Genomic DNA, 16,304 nt, shown 5'->3' on the forward strand with positions numbered 1-16,304 from the left:
CTCGACTCCAACTCTATATATTTGGTTTCAGAGAGAAAAAAATCAGAGAGAAGGATTCATCGCGTTTTACGATACGAAGCCGCCGCCAAGCCCTAAAACCTCTCGGGAGGGCTGATCTGGAGTCCGTTCTGGGCTCCGAAGATGGGAATCCATCGCCATCGTCATCATCAACCTTCCTCCATCACCAATTTCATGATTCTCACCGCCGTGCGTGAGTAATTCCATCGTAGGCTTGCTGGACAGTGATGGGTTGGATGAGATTTATCATGTAATCGAGTTAGTTTTGTTAGGGTTTGATCCCTAGTATCCACTATGTTCTAAGATTGGTGTTGCTATGACTTTGCTATGCTTAATGCTTGTCACTAGGGCTCGAGTGCCATCATTTCAGATCTGAACCTATTATGTTTTCATCAATATATGAGATTTCTTGATCCTATCTTGCAAGTCTATAGTCACCTATTATGTGTTATGATCCATTAACCCCGAAGTGACAATAATCGAGATACTTACCGGTGATGACCGTAGTTTGAGGAGTTCATGTATTCACTATGTGTTAATGCTTTGGTCTGGTACTCTATTAAAAGGAGGCCTTAATATCCCTTAGTTTCCGCTAGGACCCCACTGCCATGGGAGGGTAGGACAAAAGATGCCATGCAAGTTCTTTTCCATAAGCACGTATGACTATATTCGGAATACATGCCTACATTACATTGATGAATTGGAGTTAGTTCTATGTCACCCTAGGTTATGCCTGTTACATGATGAACCACATCCGGCATAATTCTCTATCACCGATCCATTGCCTACGAGCTTTCCATATATTGCTCTTCGCTTATTTACTTTTCCGTTGCTATTGCTATCATCACTACAAAATACCAAAAACACTACTTTTGCTATCATTACCTTTTGCTACCGTTACCACTACTATCATATTACCTTGCTACTAAACACTTTGCTGCAGATATTAAGTTTCTGGGTGTGGTTGAATTGACAACTCAGCTGCTAATACTTGAGAATATTCTTTGGCCCCCCTTGTGTCGAATCAATAAATTTGGGTTGAATACTCTACCCTTGAAAACTGTTGCGATCCCCTATACTTGTGGGTTATCAAGACTATTTTCTGGCGCCGTTGCCGGGGAGCATAGCTCTATTCTTTGAGTCACTTGGGATTTATATCTGCTTATCATTATGAAGAACTTGAGAGATCCAAAAACCAAGATTTATCCCTCAACTATGAGGGGAGGTAAGGAACTGCCATCTAGCTCTGCACTTGATTCACCTTCTGTTTTGAGTAAGCTTGCGACACCTAAACCTGCTTCTGTTATTAATTCTGATATGTCGCATGTTATTGATGATGCCACTTCTGCTATGCATGACACTTATGATGAAACTACTTCTATGCTTGATACTACTGTGCCACTTGGTGAATTTCTTGATGAACAACTTGCTAGGGTTAGAGAGAATCAAATTATTGAAACTGATAATATTGACGAAAGTGATGATGAAGACTCTCCCCCTAATCAATATGAATCACCTGTTATTCCCGAGGGTTATGTTTTTGAAAAAGAAGCTGCTCTAGCTATTTTAGCTTGCAAAGATAGATACGAGCTCAAGAGGTTATTAGCTAAATGGAAGAAGCAATCTCTTAATGCTAGAATGAAACCTGACCCTGCTTTTGCTACTTCACCTATCTGTGTTACTGATAAGGATTGTGAATTCTCTGTTGATCCTGATATAATTACTTTGGTTGAATCTGATCCTTTTCATGGTTATGAATCTGAAACTTTTGTGGCACATCTTACTAAATTAAATGATATAGCCACCCTGTTCACTAATGATGAGAGAACTCGTTACTTTTATATCCTTAAAATATTTCCGTTCTCATTAAAGGGTGATGCTAAGATATGGTTTAATTCTCTTGATCCTGGTTGTGTGCGTAGTCCCCAGGATATGATTTATTACTTCTCTGCTAAATATTTCCCTGCTCATAAGAAACAAGCTGCTTTGAGGGATATATATAATTTTGTGCAAATTGAAGAAGAGAGTCTCCCACAAGCTTGGGGGAGGATTCTCCAATTACTTAATGCTTTGCATGATCATCCTCTTAAGAAAAATGAAATACTTGATATCTTTTATAATGGACTAACCGATGCTTCCAGAGATTACCTGGATAGTTGTGCTGGTTCTGTTTTCAGGGAGAGAACACCGGATGAAGCTGAAATTCTATTGAATAATATGTTGACAAATGAAAATAATTGGACACTTCCTGAGCCAGCTCCTGAGCCTATTCCTAAACCAACTCCGAAGAAGAGAGGTGTTCTATTTCTCAGTCCTGAAGATATGCAAGAGGCAAAGAAATCTATGAAAGAAAAAGGTATTAAAGCTGAAGATGTTAAGAATTTACCTCCTATTGAAGCAATACACAGTCTTAATTTACCGCCTGTTGAAGAAACATATGATCTTAATCCATTACCTATTGAAGGAATCCATGGTCTTGATAACCCGACACAGGTAGTAAAGGTAAATTCTCTCTATAGATATGATAAAGCTGAAATCCCATTTACTAAGTTTGCTAGCCCATGCTTAGATGAGTTTGATAAATTTAAGGTTAAGCAAGAAGATTTTAATGTTTATTTTGGTAGAAAATTGAAATACAATTCAAATATGCTTGAACACTTGGGTGATTATATGGCTAATATCAAAGGTGAACTTAAAGTTATTAGTAAACATGCTTCTATGGTTACCACTCAAGTAGAACAAGTACTTAAGGCTCAAAATGGTTTTCTCAATGAATTGAATAGTAATAATAATGATTATGCTGTTAGAGTGGCTACTAGAACTGGTAGAATGACTCAGGAACCTTTGTATCCTGAAGGCCACCCTAAGAGAATTGAGAAAGATTCTTAGAGAAATAATATAGATGCACCTAGTCCTTCTAAAAGGAAGAAAAAGAAAAATGATAGGACTCTGCATGCTTCTAGTGAACTTATTACTGAAACACCTGAGAATCCAAATGATATTTCTATTTCTGATGTGAAACACAATCTGGTAATGAACATGAAACTAGTGATAATGTTAATGATAATGTTCAGATGATGCTCAACCTAGCAATGATAATGATATAGAAACTGAACCTACTGTTGATCTTGATAACCCACAATCAAAGAATCAACGTTATGATAAGAAAGACTTTGTTGCTAGGAAACATGGTAAAGAAAGAGAACCATGGGTTCAGAAACCCATGCCTTTTCCTCCCAAACCATCCAAGAAAAAAGATGATGAGGATTTTGAGCGCTTTGCTGAAATGATTAGACCTATCTTTTTGCATATGCGGTTAACTGATATGCTTAAAATGAATCCTTATGCTAAGTACATGAAAGAAATTGTTACTAATAAAAGAAAGATACCGGAAGCTGAAATTTCCACCATGCTTGATAATTATACTTTTAAGGGTGGAATACCAAAGAAACTTGGAGATCCAGGAGTACCCACTATACCATGCTCCATTAAAAGAAACTATGTTAAAACTATTTTATGTGATCTTGGAGCCGGTGTTAGTGTTATGCCTCTCTCTTTATATCCTAGACTTAATTTGAATAAGTTGACACCTACTGAAATATCTTTGCAAATGGCTGATAAATCAACTGCTATACCTATCGGTATTTGTGAGGATGTGCCTGTTGTAGTTGCAAACGTGACTATTTTAACGGACTTTGTTATTCTTGATATTCCCGAGGACGATAGTATGTCTATTATTCTTGGAAGACCCTTTTTGAATACTGCAAGGGCTGTTATTGATTGCAACAAAGGCAATGTCACTTTTCATGTTAATGGCAATGAGCATACGGTACACTTTCCGAGGAAACAACCTCAAGTCCACAGTATCAATTCTATTGGAGAAATTCCATCGATTATTATTGGAGGTTTTGAATTTCCTCTACCTATTGTCAAAAGAAATATGATATTCTTATTATTGGGGATGTGCATATCCCTGCTGAGGTAACATAGTGTTATTCGAAATGTCTCCGGTTCCATGTTATTCGGAATGAGTTCGTTAACAAGACTTGATCAACCTTGTTAGTGGATTCCTTTTGATGAGCATGAGATGGATGAAACTAGAAGGCACAACCTTTTGTACCCTCCTTTTACTTTCTATTATTTATATTAAATAAAATAAAAAGAGTATTTTCCGTCTGTTATCTGAATTATCTGTGCAATATAAAAATACCCCGAAAATAAAAGTTCTCCAAATGCCCTGAAATTTAAATATGATTTTTTTCTGGAATATTTGAGAATATTTGGCACTAAGAACACAGCAGGGGGCATCCACCTGGCCACGAGGGTGGAGGGCGCGCCCTACCCCCTGGGCGCGCCCCCTGCCTCGTGGGCCCATGGTGGTCCTCCTCCACTTATTCTTGCACCCACACACTCCCTCTTCCTCCCACAAACACGAATATCCAGCTCAAGCACGAGTTCTATCTCATTTTGCTGCGATTTTCGATCTCCTTGCTCAAAGCACCTCTCACAAAACTACTTGGGGGAATTGATCCTTGGTATGTGACTCCTCCATTGGTCCAATTAGTTTTAGTTCTAGTGCTTTATTCATTGCAAATTTATGCTGCTTAGGTGACCCTGTTCTTGAGCTTGCATGTCAAATTTATGTGGTTCCAAGTAGTTTTGATGCATGATATTAGCTCTAGGCACTTGTACGAGTAGTTGCTATCAATATTGTTGAGTTTGGCTCACTTTTATTTGAGGTTACTAAAACTTTCAGAATTTTTTAGAAAATAATGAAGAGATTTTTGAGGGGCTCATCGAGTCGAAGCTCGAAGGAAAAGCAAAATGAAAAGGCAGAGAGGCCCAAATATAATCTGCCATGCACCGCGGAGGTTCGGCCGTGTGAATAGCCTTCTGATGATTTCTTGAGAGCAGCCGGGATTTATGAAGACTTTTATGAATTGGCTGAGAATGCAGGCCTCACCGCCTTCCTCCATGACCGACGCGAACAGTATCTCTTACTCACCAATATCTTTGTGCAAAACTTTCATTTCCATGCTAGGAGCTCACCACCTATGTTGGAATTTTATTTATATGATGAGCATAAGGAGATGTCACTTTATGATTTTTGTCGGGTTTGTTTGATCCCTTTCGAGGGCAGTGTAGAGGAACCACATTGTGACGATGTGGATGGGTTTATTGATACCATCACTGTAGGGGAAACGAGGAAGGTTTCTGATGCACGAATCACTAGCATACATTTTCCTGTTTACACTACTTTGCAATATTTGCTAGTCGTTGCTTAATTGGTCGCCGAAACTGTGGAAACCTTAGTGTTCCTGATATTATTATTTTGTTCCACGGTTTATTCTGTGATAACTCTATTAGTATGGGCGGTATTATTGCTAAACGGTTAAGTCTGAACCGTACAAAGGGGCCCATCTTTGGAGCCATCTATACTTCATGCCTAGCTGCACATTTCAACATACGTATTAGGCATTATGGGAAGGAAGAAAAATTGTTGCCCACTATTTATTTAGATTATAAGAGTATGGTGGCACATGATTTTATTATTAAGAAGAGGAAAGGGGAGCTTAAATACAAATTGTTCTTTGATAAACATCATCCTGAGACTATTACCCTGCCTGCTCCTTCCTTGTTTGATTTATCTGCAGGAAAGTACCTTGTTTCGTTAGAGGCTATTCACGCCTACCGGAACCCTACATCAGCCACAGAGCCAGAGTCGGAACCACAAGTTGATCCTCCACGACAGTCTAATTACCTATGGGATCCGGAGATGATTGCCAACCAGGGGGAATCAGAGTCTTCTTCTTCGCAGTACGACCCCAACTATTACTATGGATATCCGCTAGGCCAGCCATGGCCATAGACCAACTTAGGCCAAAAGCCTAAGCTTGGGGGAGTACGTATTTCTCACCGACATTACATTCATGTTCACACTCTCATTGCTAGATGTCGGTGATCATACTTTTTCATTGCATCATCCATGCTAGTTTATTTTCCTTTTTATGATTTCTTCTTGTGTGTTCAATAAACCTTAAGAAAAACCAAAAAAATTAGTTGTAGCTTTTAGCTAGTTTTAAATTCCATGCTTGTAGTAGTAATTAAAAATAAAACCCCAAAAGATTTCATGTTCTTCTTTTTGCTTGTTGGGAGCTCTCCCGTGTAAATAGTTTTATTTCTTTTCTTTTCTTTGGGGGTTGATAGGAGAAGACCATAATTAAATTGTTGAAGTGGCTCTTATATGCATTATTATTGATCTGACAAAAGAGCCCATATTGCCTTGTCTTCTCCTGTTTATTGAATTCTTGTAGATTCCAGCTTAGTCCAGTGCACGTGCACTGTTATTATTATTCACATCGTTCGGTCGTGCAAGTGAAAGGCAATTATGACGATATATGATGAACTGATTGAGATGAGAAAAGCTGGTATGAACTCGACCTCTCTTGCTTTTGTAAATATGATTAGTTCATCGTTCCTGATTCAGCCTATTATGAATAAACATGTTGCAGTGACAACTAGAGATCATAGTTTCTTGTGCCATGCTTGATTAGCTAGGAGCTTATAATGGTTTACCTTGCGTGCCAACATGCTATTAAAATGGTTGTGATGTGGTATGATAGTGTAGCGACCAAACCTCAAACAGTCTGATCTCCGTGCTACAGTGTCATCCCTGGATCAGTAATGCTGACACGCACAGTACTTGAATGGATTTATAACAGAGTAGCAATCACACACTTATTACATCGAATGTCTCAAAAGAGAACTTATTACAATAAATATGGCTTAAGGCCATCTAATAACGATAACAGCGGAAGGCTTGGAAGATAAGTGAGTCCATCAACTCCAAAGGCATAACTGAGTATAGAACCACGACCTAAAGGCACCTTACTCGTCGTCTGAAAAGTCTGCAACATGAACGTTGCAGCCCGAAACGGGTCAGCACATGGAATATGCTGGCAAAGTAACACATAGAGAGTGATGAAAGAATAAGGCTATACTACAGGACGCGGAGTATGTGATCGCGAGCTCACAGGAGCTCGGAATCACACCCGTCCAGGATTGCTGTGAGATTCGCTGTATTCAATGCTAGTTCGGGTGGGTGGGTCCATAGCGATGACGGGAAATTTAGATATACGTCACAATACTCGTCTGACAGCTGGGGCAAGTTCAATGGAGAAATGCACGCCGTCGCATGAGCACGGCTGAGCCATGGCTCGAGCTTCTCGCCGCCGTCCTGATCCGTGGATCAGGCCCGGTGCTTTCCGCTAGCGTCGGCAGAGCCCGTAGTTATTGCAGTAGTTGGGACAGTGGCCGATTAGAGGAGTGAGGTTGGATTTCTTTATCATCCCCATCGGACTCGAGGCGGAGATATTGACTCCGGCGGGAGGAAGTGGGCGGCGAAGCAGCCCGTAAGAGGCTCCGGCGACCATGGAGTTCCTACTTCAGCTTATAAACAGGTACGGATCTGATGCTTGGCCAAATATTATCATTGTTTTTGGCTCTGTGGTTGGGAACTGGTCTAGATTCGGTCTTCTAAACTTGATTTATGATTGATAAGAACACTACTGGAAGAGGTGAATGATAACAACGGCTCAATGTAACCCGTGCGGTTCCTAGTTGCCGCGGTGGCCGAGGTTCAGGATGCAGCCCCGGCGGCTTCAAGCGCCGACGGGCAGATATGCCCGGCGGAGGCAGGAGCCGCGGACATGGCTCGGTCCTCCGAGAACTCAATTGAACAAATTGACCCCAAAACACCAGGGTGGACGCAAAGGTACGACCATGTGAATCAAAATACTCTGTACTGTTCAGCAAAGTAGTCTGTATTGTCAGATTTGCGACATTTAACTGACGAAGCGACGGTGGAACAGAGTACATAACCTCTGATGAGTTAGATATCTATGGGTGTTGGTAGGTCGCATGAATTTGTTAATGCAGATATATATTGAGCAGCTGATTTGTGATATGATATATTAATGACATCATTCTACGGTTTGTAATTCCAAAACGTTAGGCTGTACCTGATAGTCACATGTAATTCATTCGTTGATCTGTCTGTGCAGAGTGTGAGTTGGTGCTGCTGCTCCAGGAAGGCCTCCTTGTGCAGACAGGGTAACGGCGCTGGAGAAGACTGTCAGGGAATTTGCGGAGCATCCAGGCGAAGTGGTTACGGTGCCAAAGATTGGAACAACTTTTGACACGCTCAGAGAAGCTTATGACTTTTACAATCTGTATTCATGGGAGAAGGGATTTGGAATACGATATGGAAAGAGCAGGCTAAATGTTAGCAGGACCAAGTGTATGCAAGAGATAGTTTGCGGATGCACGGTACAGATAATTATACACCCCAAGAGCTGTAGCATTTTCCTATTATGATCATGTATGAAAATCCCTGATTATGTATCTGACTTGCTTCTTTCTTGTATCAGGGGAAGCCAATTGTCGAAAATACTCGTTCGTGCCGCTGTGAATGCCCAGCACTCATCAGATTACTTCGGTGAAAGGACAATGGATGGTACATAGCAGAGCATCGAGATGGGCACAACCATGCACTTTCCCAAACTTATGGACAGACAATACACTGGCCGTCACACAAGCATATTGATGTTTACAGCAGGGACCTAGTGAAGCAGTTGCGGCAAAATAATGTAAATCTTGCTAAGGTGTATAGCATTATAGGCAGCTTCTTCGGGAGGATGGAGAATGTGCCGTTCACTAAAAGAGCATTAAGAAATTTGTGTGGCAAGATTAGCCACGAGAATTCCGAGGATGATGTGAGGAAAACAATGGAAGTCTTCCATGATCTGTGCTCAAAGGATCCACAGTTTACCTATCGGGTTCAAGCAGACAATGAGGGCAGAATCAGCAACCTTATGTGGGCTACCGGTAACAGCCGGCCGCAGTATAAGTTCTTTGGGGGTGTGGTTACATTTGACATGACGTACAGAACAAACCTGTATGACATGCCCTTTGGGTTATTTGTTGGTGTCAACAACCATTTCCAGAGCATCATATTAGCTGGTGTGCTTGTGAGGCATGAGACAGTTGAAACCTTTGAGTGGGTCCTCTCATAGTTTGTTAGGATAATGGGCGGTAGTGCACCACAGACAATCCTGACTGGTAAGATGGTGCAGAAATAATTTAATTTATGTTGCATTTATGCATTGAATCAGGTGGGGTGAAACACTATTGACCATTGTATTTGTGAATTGCAGATCAGAACAGGGCAATGGAGGTTGCCATACAAAATGTGATGCCAGACACGGCACACCGATGGTGCAAGTGGCATGTGCTAAAGAAGGCAAAGGAGTCGCTAGGCCCGTTGTACTCAAAGAAGAGTGATTTCCAACCAGAGTTCCATAAGGTTGTCAACCACATGCTAACAATAGATGAGTTCGAGGAAGGATGGAAGTACCTAATAGAGAAATACAACTTGAAAAATCATGACTACATGACTAATTTGTACGAGATACGACACAAATGGGCAAAGCCGTATTTCAAGGGCGTATTCTGTGCAAAGATGACTAGTACTCAACGGAGTGAAAGCGCAAATCATATGTTGAAGAACTATGTGCCCCCTGGGTGTCCAATGCATATCTTTGTGAGGAAATACATGAGTTTAATTTTTGACAGAGAATCTGAGGAGAATTATGAGGAGAAGCGGACAACAATAGTAAGTGGTGAATGAAATACAAATTTTCCAGATTAAAATTTCGGTTTTTTCGTATGATGAACTAACTGCTTACTTATTGATGCATTGTTTCTCAGGGAAGGCCTCTTATGCGAGCAAATCTGGCAACTGAGAGACATGCCGGGAAGATTTACACAAGGGCAATGTTTGAGCAATTTGGTCACATATTATATGAGTGTGGTGCATATTAGGTAGAAGAGATTGAAAAGGGCAAAGAGTATGTGGCAATACATACAGATGCTGCAAAGAGGGAGAAATGGTGCCGAACCTCATACAAAGTGACGGTCGTTGAAGCAGGAGAAGAATTTGACTGTGAGTGCGGGCAATTTGCACACATGGGGCTGTTGTGCAGCCATATCTTGAAGGTAATGCACATGTCCTGGGCACAGAAAAAACACATTGAGATTGTAGGCCTGACACATTATTTATATCACAGATATCTATATGATGTTAGCATTTGCGTTAATGCAGGTGCTCGACTTCATTCGTGTGACAGAGATCCCAAAGAAACACATTGTGACAAGGTGGACAAGGGACGCAAGAGATGTACTTCCAGCGCACCTGATGCAGTACCAGAGAGACAATGCCCAGCAAAACCCATTTAGTTTCCGGCATTTCAACATGTACATGCAAGCCATGGAGCTTGTTCGGATGGGAGACTCGAGTGTTGCAGCATACGAGCGATTGACTACACTATTCAAAGAATGCGCAGCTGAAATTAAGCCATTCACCGAGGTCAGAGATGGCCTAGGATTGGAAGATAGGTTGGCAGGTAATACTATGGTTCCCAGCAGGATTGAACAAGAAATTGATGCATTCGAGGCAGTAGAAGGTACATAAGTTATCATCGGAAACGATGAGAGCATTTCAGCTAACGAGTCTGTGACTAGGCTCAACAACCTGCTAGCACCAGCAAAGCGGAAGCAAGTGGGGAGGCCAACAAACAGCAGAGAGAAGGCTCCATATGAGGGTTTAAGCAAGAGAACTAGATTTTGCGGCATATGCAGGCAACAAGGACATAAGAGGACAACCTGCCCTGAACGAGGCGATGTACCAAAGCAACCACGTAGGCCGGCGAGATGCAAGAACTGTGGGGTTGAAGGGCACCGTAGGAATAACTGTCATAAGGCGGCTGAACTTAGGCTGTGATAATGTAGGTCATCCTACAGCCTGTGATAATTTATATGTTAGACATGACTGTTTTTGATATGTACGAACTGAAAATGAGCATCTTTTCTTTTACTTGTAACTGATATCTACTCGTTTGTCTCTATTACAAAACCTGAATTTACCTGAAAATGCAGCGAGGACGGTCATTAGGACTGTTGGTTATTCAGACTAAGATGCTGCTTGAGTTTTCCATTAACTTTGCTGGTCTGTGAACTTGATTGTGTGCAAAAATAGGGCGGCCTAGGTTCATAAACGAAAATTATATAAAGTTGCTGTCAATGTGTGTGTCATGGAAATTGGTGTGCATTCCACGTGTAATGCAGCCATCCTTTGTGCTGCACCCTGCATGATCTACATGAGTAAATGGGGTTGGCAAACTGCTGGAGTGGGCATTGATGCCAACTAAGCGAGCTTGCGTTTCAAATTCAAAACACACGGGCGGGATGAGTCCGGTGACTGTCTACAAATGGGCAGTGCTGCTAGCTCATGGGGCAGGTAAGGCCATTCAGGGTTGGGACTTGCAGGATGGGAGCCTCGGTTCTTTCCCAACATGGATCTTCAGTGACCGCTAGTGAAGAACTCTCAAAGAGTTGCGGCCTCCCGATGCAGGTGCGTTGCCTTTGCTTACTATACACCCAACTTGGAAATCTGCTGACACTGATTATTAGGTGATTGACCATGAAATGCAGGCGGCGGACGAATCGGAAGCATCAGTTAACCAGGGAGATGAACCTTTGGTTGTGGTAAGCGAAAGTTCAGGGATTTCCACATTGTCTCTGTAGGTGGGCATGGTAAACCAGGTAATACTAGTAAAGAATGTGGTTTATATGCATGGGTAATCTATTCGCAATCCCTTCGGGTTAGTGGTGAACTGGTGAAGGGACAAGACGAAGCAGAGGAGATCATGGTACAGGGGATTCAAGGTTCTCCTAGTGCATCAGAGGGGTTCGGGGACCACGATCCTGCTGCTCCTCAAGTGGGGCTCGAGGTGGAGGAAAGCCTGGAGGTGTACTTACCTGATGATGACGTTGTGGAGGAGAGCACTCGGCACATCGCCAAGCGATCAATAATCAATGAGTGATTTACTACTCTGTTAAGTTCAGTCAAAGTTGGCAAAGACACCTTTGCCTTTAATATGACTTGTGTAATGAATAATTAGTGGTTTGTACGATGTATCAAGTAGATCCCTCCTGCTTAAGTTGATTGTGTCCCAAGTACATACATCTGTACTGAAATGAGATGCCTCTGCCGCATGTGTATTATATTAGTAATGCAGTTTGTTTGAGATAAATGGAATTACCATGATGTAGCACGTGGGCCGTGTGACATCGAATAAACTAGGTACTTGATAATGAGATATTAGGTACGGTCTTAATTTAAGACCACGCATGGTAGGTGTGCCTTGCTACGCGATGCATGCATTTTTTTAGTGGTGCCGACCAGGTGGGATGGTCCCAAAAAAAACGTGCATACACTGATTAGCACAGTGCATGCATTGGTTTAGCGCCAAGGACGTGCACGTACAAATATAATAATTCATTGGAGACCAGTCGTTGCATGTGCATGCATTTGTCCTTACGTGCTTTGTGACGGTCGGAAAGGTCAACAGGTGTGCGCATGAGGGGAGGGGGGGACTAGAAAACAGCCTCTGTCGTTGTCATTTTGCAAATTTCGAGCTGGAACCCCTAGTTAGGAACTTTCTATAAAAAGTGGTACCTGCAGCGTGTGTGCTGGTCCTAAAATATACATGACGGAGACAATAAAGTTGGATCCGGCGGGTATGTGCAAAAAGTATGGTTAGCACGGTACAATATCTGCATGAGTTCTGCATGCAGCTGCACGTCCACGTAAATATTTTCAGTTGGGAGGGTGCTTTGGGAGAAAACACATGAGTAAAAACTTGTTCCCGAGCACCAATCGTAATGCACGGTGCTGTTCTGTGGCTCAGGATGGCTTGGCAGGGGATGTTGGTGAGAGCCTTCCAGCCATTTACGTAATAAAAAAAGCCATTCGGCAGCAGTAAATACGAAGAGGGATGGTAGATGGAACAGTGGAGGCGGCGGAGACTTGCTTTAACCCCACCCCCCGTGCCTTCCTCTGCTCATTTCCCCCATTCAGCATAGTGTAGCTATGTTCTAGGTTTGGAGGTTAGCAGAGTCGAAAGGGGGAAAAGACCAGATCTGATCTGAGCTTCGGTGGCCAGAGGAAGCAGCCAACCCTTTCTGGTAAGCGTGGACCGGTCCTGCTCTTTCTTCGCCCTACTCTGCCGACGGATGTGCTCTGGCTTGTATTTCTCTTAGCGCATTGTCTGTAGTCGCCGTAGTTTTCTTCGTTGTGATCCGCCATCCCTTTCTGCTGGCTAATCTAGGTCTCCGTCTTGCTCCGGTTGAGTTTTTTGCCGTGTGGACCAACTAGCTTAGCTAGGGTCCGTTCTAAACGGTCGGTATTGCATTTTTGGTGGTAGTAGTCTTATCTTACTGGATGCATGAACTCAGCCGATTTGCATGATTGTGTAATGTGTGCAGATCAGGCGGCGGCGATGGCTAGGCCGCTAGGGACGCTGAAACGAGCAAGGTCAGGCAGCCGCTCCAGGGGGCGTCCAAGGAAGAGGAGCAGGCGACGAGGAAGCAACGAGATGGTTGTTAGCAATGCAAGCAGGCAGGATCAAGCTTACAAATCCACATTCGCGACGGGACCTTTCCTAGGGTTAGGAACCTTGTTTTACCATGCCATGGAGCCAACCGGCCTCGCCGGCTTGCTGACGAACCGATATGCTGGGCCGGTAGATAGGGTTTTCACAGCTGACCTTATGGGTAGGGTTAACACTAGAACTAGGACATTACGAATGCCAGATGGTCAAGTCAGACCCATCACAGAAGAAGATGCCGTGAGGATCTTGGGTGTACGTGGTCATGGTAGGATCGTGCAATTTGGAACGCCTATGTATAGATCTAGCCTGGTTAAGAGAATCAGGGGGATGCTAGAACTGGGAGGTAGAGGAGGCTTGAAGGTGTCAGACCTTGAGGAGGTCATTAGTAGACTTAACCCTTGTTGCATGAATGAGGCAGAGACTATAGCATTCATGGTTGCATCCACCCTACTGGCTATGTCCACTTTGTTGGGCCCAAGGCAATCAGGTGCTGCAATACCAGAAGAGATATTGCCCATTGTACAAGATCCATGGGCTATAGGCAATTACAACATTGCATGATACTCTGTGGACCTTATCATGATTTCTGCCGATAGATACCAAGAACACTTGGCAAATGGATCGGTGGTGCTTATGCTAGGTGGCCATTCGCTTTTCTTGCAAGCAAGTAAAATCATGTCATTTGGCATTTACATCGCTAGTTGTATTCATTGAGATGATTACTTAAGAAAATAGTGACTAACACAATCCTGTTTCTTTTTATAGTATGTTCAGCTGGATTGGGTGGACTATGGGCCTGACAGCTTGGGGTCAAATCTGCTGCCAAGAATTTGTGCCTACTCCAGTCCAATAGTGAGAAAGTTAATACAGCTAGAGAGAGAAAACCCAGGATATTACCCGGTAAATAAACTTGTACACTCATGCGCCATTAAATCTTACAAAAATATCTACCAGACTTCGCAGACTTGCTGACATTGTTGGCAAAATGTAAAATGGTATTGCAGATCAGGCCTGAAGGGTACATGGTGCAGCGAATATGGATGTGGCACCCTTTAATGGATGCAACGGCTAGTGCAGTAAGATATAAAAAAAATTGGATACATTTTGACCGCATCGTGTATTTGACGATAAAAAAACTAAAATCGTGTATTGGCAAACTTTCAGTTGTTTGCAGGTGCACATGAAGATGCATTGGTTGGACCTGAAGATGGCGATGAACGCCTGGGCAGCAACATGATTGACAGAGTTGTTGAAAATGATGACAGAGCACAGGGAGAAGCCATGTTGAGTGGGCGGGAGGAAATCATAGTCTCTGGGACTAAAGTTGGTAATAATGAGACCGCAGCAAATCAACCAGACAATTTGCAAATTGCTCTATGGAATCATGGTTACGTTGTTGAAGAGGTTGGGAGCGACTGCAGCAAACCAACAGGTTAGAAAAAGTATCAAAACAAATGCATGGTTGCTAGACTACATCATATGTGTGACGGAATGTAAATAAAGGACTGATGTACTAATGCATTTCATTTATGCCTTCATTTACCTTTCCAGTTCCAGTGTATGACACATATGATGAGGCGGATGAGGAACCCAATGATAATCTTGAAGAACAGCCTGTCATGGTTGTTGTTAGCAGAGAGGAAGATGCGCAGAACCAGACCAATGCTTCAACAGTGCTACCTGAGGATGAAACGAGCTTCACACAGTCCAGGTCAAGAAGCCAACAAAATGGTATGTTCACATTATAAAGCTGGTGAATTCCACTTGCTGTCGATACTTGCATGAGATCCATCATAATGTAGGGATTTCATTTGAAAATGAAAAATTGTCGTTGTGTGGCTTTCGCAGACTGCAATGAATATAGTTCGGGATCTGAAATGGAAGGAGAAGTCAATCAGGTTGCAGACATTCCGGAAGGTGATATATTATACGCAAGCTAACAAGCATCAATATGGATGTACTGCTTAAATTCGATGATGAACTTAGTCTGAATTATTGTTCGGCAGACACTCAATTAGGAGCCGTAAGGGAGCGTGAGCTACCAGTTGTTATCAATGAAGGAGGATATGAAGCCCGAAGGCAGAGCCGCATGATGCAAATTCATGCAAAGGATCCGGGCAAAGCTATATTGGAGGAAGAGAGTGAATTTGAGTCTTCAGATAGTGATGAAGACGTGAAGTCTCAGTATGAACGCATAGGACGGAACGCTGCAAGGGTTTTGGAGCGGCAAGGTAAGTTTAGTCATATAAAAGAAATATGAACGCCATCTCATGTCGGTAGAATATGATCTAACTAAAGTAAACATTTGTTTATATATTTGCAGAGAAACGACGTAAGAAGGGAGGGGTGCAGCGGCCCCCAGTTATAAGCATACCAGGTAACTGACTGGTGTTTTGTGATAATTCATGTGTAATTTATAATATTCCAATTATTCACCAAGGAGAGGAACTAACCACATTTTAAACAATTGGCAGTGCCTCCTGGAATTGCCCCATTACAGCTAAACGCTATAAGGGAGGCAGAAGCGCCGACACAAGATACCAGTATCCAACTGATTGATTATGCAAGATCTGAAGCAGAGAGTAAGACGGTTTAATTTAGCTTCAAAATTACCTAAATTGTAATGCTCTAGATTGGATTAGGTAGTTAAAATGAATGTTGGTTTTGTCCAGATCCAACTGTCGAACTGGCAGGTGTAGCCGCCGACACACAACATGAGACCCCAGTCACGCCTGCAAATGCAGTGATCGGTAGTGGCGTGCCTGATTCTGCTGA

This window comes from Triticum urartu, chromosome 7 (assembly GCF_003073215.2).
Source record: "Triticum urartu cultivar G1812 chromosome 7, Tu2.1, whole genome shotgun sequence".
In the NCBI taxonomy this organism is placed as follows: Eukaryota; Viridiplantae; Streptophyta; class Magnoliopsida; order Poales; family Poaceae; genus Triticum; species Triticum urartu.